Raw genomic sequence first — 16054 nt, forward strand, 5'->3', positions numbered from 1 at the left:
ATAGACTAGTATTCCAAGAAACTTGGTGTTGAGGTAATTTGGTCACAATAAAAACTTGTACCATCTCTCTTATAATTCTGTTATTGTTTCCTAAGAAAATGCAGAAAAACAGCAGCAAGTAGTAAGTTTGATAAATTCCTTAAAAATCCAGTTTTCACCCAATGCCTTTCAAAATTCACGACCTCAAACAAGACTCTTTCAGCTTTTTATTGAATCCAATTCCAGATTAATACCATGTCATATGAAAAAGTTATGAAGTGAGAAACACAGCCAGGCCTTTTAGAATTCGGTTTCTAAAATCCAGTGAGTTATCCATACTCTTTTCAACATATCTACTTGGTTAAATAGGATGTTGACATGAAATTTAAAATGAAGATTGTGGACACAGGAAGCTTGAAAATGCCGTTAGTTTCAGCTCAAATACTTACCAGAATTGAAAGTTAAGTGAGTTGGAAGTTGGTGCTTCTGCAGTAAAGAAACAGAATTTTCTGCAGAAACCATCAATCTTCAAAAATTCATTTCTCCCAAAATACTCATCAATAAATTCTGAATTTTTTATGAGATGCTCAAAACACAGTAAAGTTTCATGCAAAAATAGTTTCATTCAAGTATATGACCTGGGATGCTCCCAGAAATTGATTCTTTCTACTGTCATGTATGCAGAAATTCTGCCTTAAGCATTTTCAACAACCTTACTTATCAAAAACCACATTTGAACTTATAACCCTTCCAAAATCACACGTTTAACCTCTTTCCAGTTATTCAAAATTGTCTTCATTGCCAACACAGCCCAAGAACCCAGAATCAATAATTCACACGATGTCAAGTACTTAAGCATCATCAAACCTTTTCTTTTCTACACTATGCCAAGCATAATTTTCCATATACACTCATCATCATTCAAACACACAATAACTCATCAATTCACACCATCAAGCTCAGCAACAAAAGTAACACCATTTATCATATCCCTTACAACATTCAGTACGCACAATCATCAAATCAATCACCAACTACAGTTATAATTCAACTCAATTCCATCCACATCAGAGAAAATAATATCAATTACAACTTCAAACACTCACAACAAAGCCGAAAGACATTCACAGCCTTAACCTGAATTCAATAATCCAATTGAAGCACTAAAACATCATCAAACTTATTCCAAATTTCACAACCTCAAACCAAGCTTATTTCTATCAATTAGTCTCTCTTAACAACAAAACTAATTACATTCACAGCAAAAATCAAAACTCAATTCATCAGTTATCCATACCACAGCTTTTCAATATTAACTCGGCATATTTCAATTTAATAAACTATACTAAATTAATCATTATTCACAACAGCATCTAAATTCAATCACAGCTCAGAATAATCACAACAACCAACTAATTCCACATGCATTTCAAGTCATTCATGTTAATTAAGAAATTCTTAACCTTTGTTAACCATTTGCACTTATCCAATAACTTTGTAGGCATTCTAAATTAAAAACGTTAAATCCCCTACCTCAGTTAGTCGAAACCCACAAAATTAAACGTGACTCCAATTTCGTTCTAACTCGCATCAGCAACAACAGCAGCAATAACAGTTTCCTGATAGCATCAACAGTATCCCCTATGATAGTTCTAGCAATAAACAGGGAAAATAGAGTAGCAGCACTGAACAAAAACATAGGTTTCCTTAGTTAGAACAGGTGAAAAACATAGGAATAGAATAGAAGCAGAGTAAGGATTAAAGCTCACGGTCTCAAAAATGGAGGAATTGGGACCAAATCAATAGCTTTAATGGCAGCTCTGATTGCAGCAGAGGCTCCGGCAGCTGCGAGAACCAGGACCAGAAGCAGATCCGAGCAAGCCTCCCTTCCAAACCTCCAGAAGCAACACCAGTTCCAACAAGGCTCTACGGTGGTAGCGGCCGACTTCAGTGCTGGCGACGCCGGGCAGAATTGTGACGGTAAAAGCTCGGCGTGGTGGCTAGTCTTCAGCAGCGGTGGTGACAGCAACGATCCCAGTTCCTCCTCTTCGTGTTCTTCTCTTCCTCGAGTTCTCTCTCCTCAGATCCACTCTCCTCCATGGCGAACCAACGGCGGTAGCAACGAAACCCCAGCGGTGACGAAGGCAAGGCGGCGGCGCAAGCAGCAACGCCTCCCTCTCTCACTCGTGATGGCAGCGCGGACTCCATGGGACTGCGATAGGCATGAACAACTTCCTCCTTCAACGGCGACGGCGCACAAACGACGGCTCTGGCAAGGTGGCTGGACGGCTTTCTCTCTCCGCGGTTCCATTTCCGACGACAGCTCAGCAGCAATGACCGGTGGTGACACACGTCGGAGGTGGCGACTGCGTCAGACTCGATCTCCTTTCTCTGCACTCTCCGTTCTCTCTGTTTCTCATTTCTCCAGTGTTTGTGCGTCTATGCTGCTAAGTTTGGGGGAAGGGGGTTTCGGCGGCTGTGAGGGTTATAGGAGATTAGGGTTTCTGTTTTCTCAATTTGGGAATTTGGGAATTTAGGGTTAGGAATTAGGATTTTATAAAAGAATAATGGATAGCTATGAATAGATATTTTGATAAAATCGGAAGGTAGAGTAATTTTAAAATCAAATATACTTTATTAAAAATATTTAGGAACATTATTTATCAACATATTGCTAAGTTTAATCAATTATTTCTAATTTACATTATAAAATAAACAAGTTAATTATATTTTGTAAAGTACAATTTAAATTCAAATATCAATTTTCTAGATTAGATCATACAAATCTCTATTATTTTTCTATCTCTAAAACTTTAATTTCAATTTATAAAATAATTAATTATAATAAAAATTGTACATAAATATTAATTGACCTAAACTTAAAGTATTTATAAATATCAATCTAATTATTTCTAATAAAATAATTTTTAGGAGTTCAAATTAATAACATAATTCATTCAAAATAGAATTTATTTAAATTAAATTATACAATTATTCTAATTTTTCAATTATCAAACTTATAGTTTCAATTATACCAAATATCCAATAAAGATTATATAAAAATTCTAATTAATTTAAACTTCAATTATCATGAAAATGTATTTAATTATCTTTAGTAAAATAATTTTCTTAAAATAAAATTATCAACAAATAAAATAAATCACAAATAACTATTTATTTGATTTTCAAAAACTAGGGTTGTTACATTCTACCCACCTTATAAAAATTTTCGCCCTCGAAAATTGCTAGAATAAAATAAGTTCAAACTTAAATCAAAGAAAACAGAATATATGAACAGAAACATAGGCATTATCAGGGATGAATATTCAAAGAGTCAGATTCATAGGCAAGCAAAGGTATACAAGAATGACAGAGTATGGTTGGGAACAATCAAACTAGAGAAAAAGATGGCAATGAAAGCAACGAAGAAAAAGATGACACGAGTTCATGTGGCACGAATAAAGATTATACGTCGAATTGAAGCTAACTTCATAACCTCTAACGCTCCCAAACCCTGTGAATCGCATTACCTATTACTTCTATTTCGTCTATGATAACCTGTTAGTGTTGCCATGTACATAAATCATTAGTATTAAGTTGGCCAGACCTAATACCATGAAATATGAAATGGTAAACTAACAGCGTTAATCATCAGACAGTCATGCAAATAAAACACAAACTCTTGTTACAAGAACAAGTCACAAAGGATGACAGACACTCAGAGTATGCAATGAAGCATAGTCAGTCCATTCCCAAGGCTCTAACAGGAACGAACTGTTCTGATACCATATTGTAACGACCCAACTTTCAATACGTCATGATCGTACCAAAAGTAAGGCGTTACTGACCTGTTTTCCTTATTAACTATTTACTATTAAGCCTTTAGTTTGATATCGCGATTCAATTTTAGTAAAAATACCAGAATTTTTTTTTTTAAAAATTAAAATCATATAGCAAACATCACCAAGTAATAATAATCACATAATTATTAATAATAGTAATATTATACAAAAGAATTTAAATAAAATTCAGGTACAACTCCTATCCCTCTGCATAAAATAAAAACTAAAGCTACAAAGGCGAGGGAATTCTATGAAAGAAACTCAAGTCATAAACTTAACTCGTAAATAAATGCTAGAATTGCCCGCAACTTCAAACTGAATCTTCGTACCTGTGTCACTGAAAATGTGGAAGATTTTGGGGTGAGAACAAACCACACGTTCTCAGTAGGGAATGGGAATGCCGTAAAAGTAATGATTAACATGCAAATAATTAACTTTGCTTAATAAACCATCTTTGTTAAATCCCTTGAAATACTTTTTAATCTTACTTTAGATAAATAATTACTTTCTTTAAATCTCTAAACCCAAAAAAAGATCTCCATCGCAAAACTTGTCATATTAAATATCTTTCAGCCACATAATTGATTCTCAGTCATAATGACAGATATTAATCATCTCTTTCCATTCACAAACTACTAGCACAAGTAAGAAACTCAATTCAACACGCAAAGGAATCACAATAAGACAAACAGCACAAAAAAAAAAGTAATACAGGCAAACACAACCAAATGTAAATGCACAACCAATATGATGCATGTCTATCTTTAGCAGGCCATGAGCTCACGTGTTGGTTTACACCCTGCAGCCCGACATTACCTAGGAACAAGTCCCAGATATGGCTTTCCTTTGTGTCCTTAGTGCATATCTGTCGGAGGTAAGAATACCACTCCTTCGTGACTACCGGCAGTCGGCGCAAAGCCCGACCCCATAATATACGCACAAGGGGAAACAGTGATCCTCAGTTCGTGGGCGTCCCCGAGATCATTTCACAAACAAAACAGAGATCTTCAGTCCGTGGGTTATACCCGAGATCAATACACAATAACATAGCGATCTTCAGTTCGTGGGTTATACCCGAGATCAATACACAGCAATCATTAATCTTCAGTTCATGGGCTATACCCGAGATCAACATACAACAATTCATGGGTTATTCCCGTAATCAATGATTATCAGTCCGTGGGTTTTTCCCGCATATAAAACAAATAACAATCTATAGGTTTTTTCCGAGATCAATGATCATTCTGTTCGTGGGTACTTCCCTAATTTTACCAATTATCAATTCATGGATTTTCCCCGTAGTTAAACAACTAAGAGTTCATGAGGTTTTCCCGTATTTTATCACTTTTCATTTTCCTTTCTAAAACTCAACAATCCATATATCAGTTCCCCATTCTCTTTTCCCTTTGAATCCTTAACATATTTTCTTAAACCTTTCTTAACTTTCTCAAGCATTCGTTCGCAAAAATCTCAATCATCAATTCAGTTCATAATCTCTGCTTTAGCAACCTTGAGTCAAGCCAACTTTAAAACTATTTTTCAGTTTAGTCCTCTATCAAAAGACTCAAGAAAATTATTTATTTTAATTTCATTAAACACCTTTCAAAACATAGCCTCTCATTAGAAGTAATCAAATAAAACTTAAATAATCATTTTTCAAATCCAAATCTTCTAAAATAACTTTTCAAATAAAACCTCAAATTTTATAAAATTTCGACAACACCTCCCCTAATACTCGGACTTAGCCACCCTTACGGGTTCCCTCTTTCTCAACAAGTCTCCCCCTTTCTTCAACAACTACAAAATAAGAGGTTCTCAAATCAGTCAGAAAATTCACAATTTACAATAGCCAACAGTTCGGTCATAACCCACAATTCCCACATAACCCATCAATTCAACTTTCACCTCATCAATTCGTAACTAACTTTCACTTATCATAGGATTCTTTCAAAATTAAACTCAATAGACTAGTATTCCAAGAAACTTGGTGTTGAGGTAATTTGGTCACAATAAAAACTTGTACCATCTCTCTTATAATTCTGTTATTGTTTCCTAAGAAAATGCAGAAAAACAGCAGCAAGTAGTAAGTTTGATAAATTCCTTAAAAATCCAGTTTTCACCCAATGCCTTTCAAAATTCACGACCTCAAACAAGACTCTTTCAGCTTTTTATTGAATCCAATTCCAGATTAATACCATGTCATATGAAAAAGTTATGAAGTGAGAAACACAGCCAGGCCTTTTAGAATTCGGTTTCTAAAATCCAGTGAGTTATCCATACTCTTTTCAACATATCTACTTGGTTAAATAGGATGTTGACATGAAATTTAAAATGAAGATTGTGGACACAGGAAGCTTGAAAATGCCGTTAGTTTCAGCTCAAATACTTACCAGAATTGAAAGTTAAGTGAGTTGGAAGTTGGTGCTTCTGCAGTAAAGAAACAGAATTTTCTGCAGAAACCATCAATCTTCAAAAATTCATTTCTCCCAAAATACTCATCAATAAATTCTGAATTTTTTATGAGATGCTCAAAACACGGTAAAGTTTCATGCAAAAATAGTTTCATTCAAGTATATGACCTGGGATGCTCCCAGAAATTGATTCTTTCTACTGTCATGTATGCAGAAATTCTGCCTTAAGCATTTTCAACAACCTTACTTATCAAAAACCACATTTGAACTTATAACCCTTCCAAAATCACACGTTTAAGCTCTTTCCAGTTATTCAAAATTGTCTTCATTGCCAACACAGCCCAAGAACCCAGAATCAATAATTCACACGATGTCAAGTACTTAAGTATCATCAAACCTTTTCTTTTCTACACTATGCCAAGCATAATTTTCCATATACACTCATCATCATTCAAACACACAATAACTCATCAATTCACATCAGCAAGCTCAGCAACAAAAGTAACACCATTTATTCTATCCCTTACAACATTCAGTACGCACAATCATCAAATCAATCACCAACTACAGTTATAATTCAACTCAATTCCATCCACATCAGAGAAAACAATATCAATTACAACTTCAAACACTCACAACAAAGCCCAAAGACATTCGCAGCCTTAACCTGAATTCAATAATCCAATTGAAGCACTAAAACATCATCAAACTTATTTCAAATTTCACAACCTCAAACCAAGCTTATTTCTATCAATTAGTCTCTCATAACAACAAAACTAATTACATTCACAGCAATAATCAAAACTCAATTCATCAGTTATCCATACCACAGCTTTTCAATAATTAACTCGGCATATTTCAATTTAATAAACTATACTAAATTAATCATTATTCACAACAGCATCTAAATTCAATCACAGCTCAGAATAATCACAACAACCAACTAATTCCACATGCATTTCAAGTCATTCATGTTAATTAAGAAATTCTTAACCTTTGTTAACCATTTGCACTCATCCAATAACTTTGTAGGCATTCTAAATTAAAAACGTTAAATCTCCTACCTCAGTTAGTCGAAACCCACAAAATTAAACGTGACTCCAATTTCGTTCTAACTCGCATCAGCAACAACAGCAGCTCTAACAGTTTAACAGTATCCCCTATGATAGTTCTAGCAGTAAACAGGGAAAATAGAGTAGCAGCACTGAACAAAAACATAGGTTTCCTTAGTTAGAACAGGTGAAAGACATAGGAATAGGATAGAAGCAGAGCAAGGATTAAAGCTCACGGTCTCAAAAATGGAGGAATTGGGACCAAATCAATAGCTTTAATGGCAGCGCTGATGGCAGCAGAGGCTCCGGCAGCTGCGAGAACCAGGACCAGAAGCAGATCCGAGCAAGCCTCCCTTCCAAACCTCCAGAAGCAACACCAGTTCCAACAAGGCTCGACGGTGGTAGTGGCCGACTTCAGTGCTGGCGACGCCGGGTAGAATGGTGACGGTAAAATCTCGGGGCGGGGGCTAGTCTTCAGCAGCGGTGGTGACAACAACGATCCCAGTTCCTCCTCTTCGTGTTCTTCTCTTCCTCGAGTTCTCTCTCCTCAGATCCACTCTCCTCCATGGTGAACCAACGGCGGTAGCAACGAAACCCCAGCGGTGACGGAGGCAAGGCGGCGGCGCAAGCAGCAACGCCTCCCTCTCTCACTCGTGATGGCAGCGCGGACTCCATGGGACTGCGATAGGCATGAACAGCTTCCTCCTTCAACGGCGACGGCGCACAAACGACGGCTCTGGCAAGGTGGCTGGATGGCTCTCTCTCTCCGCGGTTCCATTTCCGACGACAGCTCAGCAGCAATGACCGATGGTGACACACGACGGAGGTGGCGACTGCGTCAGACTCCATCTCCTTTCTCTGCACTCTCCGTTCTCTCTGTTTCTCGTTTCTCCAGTGTTTGTGCGTCTAAGCTGCTAAGTTTGGGGGAAGGGGGTTTCGGCGGCTGTCAGGGTTAGAGGAGATTAGGGTTTCTGTTTTCTCAATTTGGAAATTTGGGAATTTAGGGTTAGGAATTAGGATTTTATAAAAGAATAATGGATAGCTATGAATAGATATTTTGATAAAATCGGAAGGTAGAGTAATTTTAAAATTAAATATACTTTATTAAAAATATTTAGGAACATTATTTATCAACATATTACTAAGTTCAATTAATTATTTCTAATTTACATTATAAAATAAACAAGTTAATTATATTTTGTAAAGTACAATTTAAATTCAAATATCAATTTTCCAGATTAGATCATACAAATCTCTATTATTTTTCTATCTCTAAAACTTTAATTTCAATTTATAAAATAATTGATTATAATAAAAATGGTACATAAATATTAATTGACCTAAACTTAAAGTATTTATAAATATCAATCTAATCATTTCTAATAAAATAATTTTTAGGAATTCAAATTAATAACATAATTCATTCAAAATAGAATTTATTTAAATTAAATTATACAATTATTCTAATTTTTCAATTATCAAACTTATAGTTTCAATTATACCAAATATCCAATAAAGATTATATAAAAATTCTAATTAATTTAAACTTCAATTATCATGAAAATGTATTTAATTATCTTTTGTAAAATAATTTTTTTAAAATAAAATTATCAACAAATAAAATAAATCACAAATAACTATTTATTTGATTTTCAAAAACTAGGGTTGTTACACCTTCCCTTCTATAAATTGGCAGCAACATTCCTTAAGCCACACACCTTTGCTTTCTTCGTATAAGTCCCCTACAAAGTTTACATTATTCTTCTCTTACCTAAAGACACCACACAACACCTTACCTCCCCTTTCTTCCATCACTACCGTGCCTTAACCGAAGCCTATCTTCTCTTCTTCTTTCTTTCCTTCCTAACTCATGGCTTCATCAAGTTCCAAAAGAAGGAAAGGAAAGGAACCAGTTGTAGCCGAACCACCAACCTATGATACCAAGAAATTTAAGTCTCAATTCCATGAATCAAGGTATTATAGGCTAATAGAATCAAAGAAAGTCATTCCAGAGACGGGGTTCAGACTGAAAGATGGAGAATATCCCATTATGAGAAGAATAGAGGCAAAGAGGAGATGGGAACTTTTGTGTGAACCTCTCACAGACATCAGTACAGTCATGATAAGGGAATTTTATGCAAATACTGTGAGGACAAGCAAGGACAACCCTCCCTATAAGAGCTACGTTAGAGGGGTTGAGGTAGATTTCAGCCCACCATCCATTATGAGAGTCCTACAGATAAGGGTGATATTATATGGAGAACCCAGCTTTGAGGAAAGACTGCAGGTTGAGAATGACCCTGATGAGATATTAAATGGGTTATGTTTTGAACGCAAGGATTGGGAAAGGGACTCAAAGGGAGCTCCAAGCCACTTGAAAAGAATAGATCTCATACCAGAAGCCAAAGGTTGATATGAGATAGTGAGAAGATCCATCTTCCCTACTACAAATACATCTGAGGTCACAATCAAGAGAACAATCCTGACATATTGCATACTTAGGGGAGGAGAAGTAAATGTCCCGCAGCTTATTGCAGATAGCATTCAAGAAATAGCTGAGGATACTGGTAAATCAAGTAGACTTGGTCACCCAAGCACTATTCTGAGGCTATGCAAAAAAGCAGGAGTACTCTTTGAGGATGAAAATACTGAGAAGGTAAAAGGAAGCAGAGGGATCACTAAGAAAAGCATGGAGGGTGTCGCTGATGACACTGACAATCAGCAAGAGAGAAGAGCTCAAGGAAGAAGGAGAAGACCACAAGTAGAGGGGGAACAAGCTCCTGGTGCAATGGACCTGAGCCAAATGCAAAGAGCCATTGAAGAAATATCTCAACAATACATGAGAGCACAGTAGCAACAACAGGAGCAATACTTGAGGCAACAAGAGCAGTATTTGAAGGATCGTGAGCAACAACAGCATTGGCAGTAGCAAATGATGGAGAAGCAAGAAAATTTCCATTTCTAAATATTGGAGCAACAAAGAGAGTTTCAGGCAAAAATTCTTGAGGGGCAAGGGGAACAATCAGCAAACTTTCAAGAATCATTCAATAGATTGTCCCTACGACAGTCCAAGTATGGGGAGTACACAAAAAATTTCTACCAATGGAAGAATATCTATCATACAATTGGAGAGCATAGGAACTTGGACAGAATGGAGTATGATATAGCAACTCAAGCAAAGTTGGACTATGTAGTCCATAGCATGCCAGCATTGAACCAACAGATCAAGCCATTTGAGCAATGCCAAGAATTGGTAGACCATCAGAGAGCACTAGCCAATAAAAATACATCACACATGCAACAAGGATTGAAGGATGCTGGGCTTTGGGGTCAGGTAGACCAAATTTGGGATCGAAGGTGCCCTGTTGAAGAACCCCAAGAAAGAAAGAAGAACTCAAAGAGGAAGGGAGAATCCAGCAAAATGAAAGAGCACGACAACTAGAGGTGGTGGAGTCCCTTTTATAATTTTAATTAAATAAGGATGATGCATATCAGAAACATGATATGCCTCCAAATATTTTATATTCTGCACTTTCATATCTTGAGTAGTTTTCTTGTTAGGATTTGCATTATGCTTGTTATCACTCATCTATCTTAAACTCATGTTTTGTTTCCCTTTTGCACAATTAAGAGAAAAATGTTTGAAATAGAAAGTGATTGTTCAATGTGGTAGGAATTAGAATGAAGTTTGTGGTGGTAATTGCTTGATTAAGATGATAAGCTCAATAATAAAAGCTGCATAATAGAACGTTCTTTGTAGTGTTAACCTGGTTGCTGTCATTAAACCTTTTATTAATGAAATTCCCTGGAAAATGAAGCAAAGTAAGAAAGAAAAAGAAAAGAAAAGCCAAGAATTGGCAAAGAAACAAATAATAAGGCTAGACACCAATAGCTTGGACCTTAGGACATATGTCTGTGATGCTTTTTGTACTAGGATATGCTTGGATAATTAAGTTTTGAGGAGTCCTTTAAAACTTGGTAACTTGGATTAACTAATCCGGGATTACCAACCGAAAGTCCATCATCAAGAGCAAGCTAGCTACAAAGCATTTTAGTGATCGAAAGAGATGCTGGGCATCAATGTTCCTAAGAAGATTTGTGAGCCAAGTGTCTGTAGTGAAGAAGTGTTGAGCAAAATTGAGCCAAAAGGCTGCTGCAACACTTGACACTGAGTTATCATTGAGAAATAAGCTTTCTAAGCAAAAGAAAGAAGGAAAAACCAAAAAGGGATCAATCAAAAAGCAAGGCATTGTGACAGCAACTCTAGTGAATCCTCCAAGAAACATTTCTTATCTATCAGCAAAGAATAAGTGAGCTGCATCTTGTCTGCATAAAACCCCTTGGTCTCAATTCTATTATCTGCTAAATAAGGATATATATGCTTCTCTGTTTCATTTCATTTCTTCTCATGTTTAGTGCTTGCTTGGAAACAAGTAAGGTTTAAGTTTGGTGTTGTGATGACAAGTCATCTTATGTTAATTTTACAAGCATTTTTCATTAGTTTCATTAGGTTTTATGCACTTTCTTGCACAATAAGTAAGTAATTGGAGTGGATTTTCATGATTATGTTGAACCAATCAAATATCATTTATTTTACACAAAATCATAGGTTTTATGCTAGAATTAATTGATTTTATAAATGATGCAAAGATCTAGTAATTTTGGTGGGACTTTGATTAGTTGTTTGGTTGCTTGTAGGTGAAGAAATGATGAAAAAAAGGAAAGAAGAATTTTGGAGCACGCTTTGGACCTTAGGCCACGCTTTTAAAAGCGTGGCCCATGACATTAAAGCGTGGCATTCACAAGGGAAGCTGGGCACGAGGCAAACCAAGGGTAGCGTTCCAAAATGTGAACGCCACCCTCACTTTCCCTACCTTTTTTGTGCCTCTCAATCAAGGGAAGCAAGCCACACAACCAAGCAACACAAGTAGCGTTCAAAGGAGGGAACGGAGCGCTCAAAGAAACCAAGGCACAACAAGAGCCACGTTCACTAGAGTGAACGGCACGTTCACTTTTGTGAACTTTTTTGTGCTCTTGGCCAAGGAAAGCAAAGCTCGCCAAAGGAAACAAAGGAATGTAGCACTCAAAGAATGGAGTGTGGCATTCAAAATAGTGAACGCTAGTGGACCAAGCATGCCTCCAACCCAATCCCACTCAAGTGTAGCGTTCATAATTTGAACGTAGCGTTCAAAGAGTGAAAGCTAGGCAAGGAGGCTTGGCACATGACAAGGCACACAAGGCTAAGTGAACGCAACGTTCACTACTCAAAACAGAGCACTCCACTGGAGCATACCCCCAACCCATTTTCAATGAAATGCCATCCGGATCCATCGCTTCTTCAAATCCAAAATCAAAAGGCCCACTCCAAGCTTTAAAAGACCAAAATAGAAAGTGTGTATATATAGGAGTTAATTTGATTTGTAAAGGGACCTTTAGCTCATTTTAATTTTCTCACTTTTAATTTTCATTTGTTTTGAATTTGGGAATTGGGATTGGACCTGATTTGCTTTTTGTTTTCATTTTCTTTCTTCTGCAACTCTACTTTCTATTTTTGGGTTTTTGAATTGAGATTGAAGAGCTCGATTGATTCCTGATCTGAGAATCATCTTTGCTTTTCTTTCATAAAGTTTTGGGAATTAGAGAATTGGATCTAAGCTTCTTTTGCTGTTTTCATTTTCATTTCATCTGCAATTTCTTTTCTGCTTGGTCAAGGGAGTAAATGAGATCTAGATCCGATTTCTGATCTCATTGCTCTTCTTTGATCTTCAAGTTCTCTTTTAGAATTTCATAATTGAGCTAAGTTTTCTTGCTGTTTATTTCTTCAAGCAATTTTACATTTCTGTTTGGCTGCTGAGCTAAATTTCTTCATCTCAGAGCTCTCTAATTCACTTTAGCTTGCATTTTCTTGTTCAATTCTGAATTCCAGTACCCAAATCCCTTTTACTCTTTAAGCAATTTACATTTCTTGCACTTTAAGTTTCTAAAATTTACTTTTCTTGCAATTTAAGTTTCAGCTCTTTTACTTTCTTGCCCTTTAAGTTTCTGCAATTTACCTCTTCAGCACCTTTAGATTCAATCAATTTACCTTTTGCACCTTTTATTTTCTTGCAATTTAGATTCTATTAATCAAGTTTCACTCAAATCATCGAATATTCGCTTAACTAAATTCATCACCTAACTAAAATTGCTCAATCCATCAATCCCTGTGGGATCGACCTCACTCTTGTGAGTTATTACTACTTGATGCGACCCAATACACTTATCGGTGAGTTTTGTGTGGAATCGTTTTTCCCTCACCACGCGCGTCGATAGCGCCACCTACCCTCATGGTACATTTTCTAGAGAGTTGGGCTAACCTTGAGCTAGCGCTGTGCCCTGCGCCCAACCTAACCCACACGTGTGCGCACCTGGAGCGTACGCGCCCTTCGGCCAAACTGCGCATCGACGCGTAAACGTGCATGACGCGTCCGCGTTGGTAACAAAAAAAAGTTTTTTTTCTTATCTTCCATTTTCTTTTATTTATCGCATTCGTATACTTCTATTCTTTACATTTTAATTTTGTTTTTATAGCTTGTTTTCATTTTATTTTCTAAGTTTCTCATTTTAATAATGGTGTTGCATCTTCCTACTCAATTGTTGAGAATTTCTTGCATTATTTTGGTGCTTCGTGACTTGTAGCATTAATTGTAATGTTGTTTCTTCACACGAGATTAGTGCTTTAGTCCTTCCTAACTCAGTGTTCCTTGTTTTTGTGCCTCATTATCATTGAGTTAGGGTGGGACCAATTGCTCTCATGCTTATCACTAATCTTGTTTGTGTCAATTCTTATTTGATCTTGATGCTCAATATGCTCTTCATGCTTTGGATTTACTCTTGCATCAAGCTTCATGATATGCCTTAGCTTACATTATTTTCTCACTCACATGTTGTAGCTAGCATGTAGTAGAGAACCATACTCTTATTTGGCATTAGCCCCCGCCTATGCTCTATTTGCTTTGATATCTTTGCTATAGGCTTGATTTTCTTTCTTTTTCTTTCCTTTTAGGATTGGCCACCAAGAGGGAAAGGATAAGCTTCAAATGGGGCAACAAACAAGTCGTCTGCACAACCTTTTGAAGAAGCTCATCAGTTGTAACAACCCATCCACATTGCTCTTCTTTGCATGCACCGAGGACGGTGCAATCTTCAAGTGTGGAGAGGTCGTCCGATCGATCTCCATGGGTAACAATTTCCTTTTTCAACACCAGTGTTAGATTAGTTATTGCATTGCATGTTAGGTTGCATGTTAGTTAGAATTTGTACATATTTTTACCACTTCTTTCTTATTAGGACTACTTGGTTAGGGAGATAATTTTTTTTTCAAGAAACTGTTTTTAGGAAAACCTACCAATTTGAAAAAAATTTTTTGTTGAACTTTATTGAAAGAATTTATTTTTGAACATGGTTTTTGAGCTACGAACACAAGCTTCTGAGATTTGAGCCTAATGGTGTGGTTACATCTTATAACCACTTATTTTTCCTCTTGTGTGTAATATTCTCTTTCTATGATTGTGATCCTTGATTTGTTTGATGCTTTATGTCCATTATTTTGTGTATTCATGCACTTATATGATTGAGGCCATCGTTTCATTTAGCTCACTTACCCAAATAGCCTACCTTTTATTGATGCACGGAAAACTTGTCTCTCAACAAATCTCCCTTCGGCAAGTGTACCGAAGTTGTCGTAAAGTAAAAACTCACAATAGAGTGAGGTCGAATCCCACAGGGATTGATTGATCAAGAAACTTTAATTAGAAGAATGTTCTAGTTGAGCGAATCCAGAATTTGGGTTGAAAGTTGCAGAAAATAAAATGGCGGGAATGTAAATAACAGAAAAGTAAATGCTAGAACTAAAGGACTGGAAGTAAATGACTGAAAATAAATTGCAGAATTGTAAATGGGAATGGGGGATTTGCTCATAAAAGTAAATCGCAGAAATTAAAGAGAATGGGTGAGACTAGAGATGGGGAGTTGATTGGGCTTAGGAGATGTTGCAATTCTCCGGATCAAGTTCATTTTCATCTCTTCCTCAATCAATGCACTCATTGATCTCCTTGGCAATCTTAAGTGATTGAATTACAATTCCTTGCAATTCAATCTCTCAAATCTTGATCAATAGCCAATTCCTTGGTCAATTGCTCATGAGAAGAGATGAAGTATGGTCACTGATTATACCACATGCATTTCCCAAACCAAGTATTGAGAGGGTTACAGTCACATACCCATCCAAACCCAATTTGGTCCAGCATGAGAAAGCATTTCTAGCTTGATCTCTTCATTCCTCTTCCAAGGTTCAAAAGAGATCCAAGTTTGAATAGCTTCTCTTCCAAGATAACTACTCAATTGGATGAAGATCGAAAGCTTTCAAGTAAAATCAAGAGGAAAGATAGAAGAAGAACAATGAAAATTAGTATTGATCCATCAAATTACAACAGAGCTCCCTAACCCAATGAAAGGGGTTTAGTTGTTCATAGCTCTTGAAAATGAAAACAAAGATGGAGAATACATCATAAACTAGAAATTGCAAAGAAAGTAAAATACAGAGAGTGGTTCTTCAGCCTCCAGAACTATTTTACAATTCAAAGCTACTCCTATATATACTACTCTTCTCAGCTTCTAGTTCACTCTTCAAGTCTTGGGCCTTTGGATCTTGAGTTTGAAGCAGTTCCTTTCTTTATTTGGGCTTGGCTTTACTTGCAGAGAGAAAGTGCGGAGTGGGCAGAGACTTAAG

The 16054-nt window shown here is 36.4% G+C and overlaps 1 long non-coding RNA gene across 1 annotated transcript in view; it reads right to left on the reverse strand.

The window, feature by feature from the left end:
* LOC148545181 (uncharacterized) overlaps positions 1-2045 on the reverse strand; it is a 194862-nt gene extending 192817 nt beyond the window's left edge. Inside the window, exons 1-2 of the long non-coding RNA XR_015899182.1 lie at positions 1749-2045; positions 1462-1664 (exon numbers count right to left, since the gene is read on the reverse strand). This is a non-coding gene — a long non-coding RNA (uncharacterized LOC148545181). The remainder of the gene's footprint in view (positions 1-1461; positions 1665-1748) is intronic.
* Positions 2046-16054: the final 14009 nt, after the last annotated feature.

The sequence above is a fragment of the Arachis ipaensis genome, chromosome B9 (genome assembly GCF_059453495.1).
Source record: "Arachis ipaensis isolate K30076 ecotype BB chromosome B9, ASM5945349v1, whole genome shotgun sequence".
Lineage (NCBI taxonomy): Eukaryota > Viridiplantae > Streptophyta > Magnoliopsida > Fabales > Fabaceae > Arachis > Arachis ipaensis.